Genomic DNA, 535 nt, shown 5'->3' with positions numbered 1-535 from the left:
CCCCATAAAGGACTTTCACCACGAAACAGCTACAAAAAAAAAACCTAATAGTCACCAAAGTTTACGGCAGCCCTGTCATCATGTTTTTACTTCTTTGTATTCTTGTATTCTTACCATATTCTCGTTATGTACATTTTCCACTTTATACGTTCAAATATCGCGCAATTTCTCATACTCATCGCATTTCCAATCTAAAAGCCAAAGAAGACGCTCGAACAAGAACACCAATTTTGAAACACACACAAATGAACCAACAAACGCCAACAAGCAAGCAAGCAGCAATTTTGTCATCGTCTTATATTTAAGCCGAACAAATATACACCATACCTTTTTATAAGATTGGAAATCGCAATAAATACTAAACTTCCTATTTTAAATACAGTTGGGGTGTTCACAGTTCGTTCCAAATAGTGTCTGAAAATGTAGACGTCTACATTTTAAGACGTTTTCTAACCGTAAAATCTGTGGTGTTGTTGTTTCCCATACAAAATTGGAAAACGACGCCGTCTACATTTTGTCACACTCAAAGGTATGT

Source organism: Rhagoletis pomonella, unplaced genomic scaffold, assembly GCF_013731165.1.
Source record: "Rhagoletis pomonella isolate Grant_MI unplaced genomic scaffold, Rhpom_1.0 Rhpom_scaffold_00002, whole genome shotgun sequence".
In the NCBI taxonomy this organism is placed as follows: domain Eukaryota; kingdom Metazoa; phylum Arthropoda; class Insecta; order Diptera; family Tephritidae; genus Rhagoletis; species Rhagoletis pomonella.
This window is presented reverse-complemented; position numbering follows the sequence as displayed.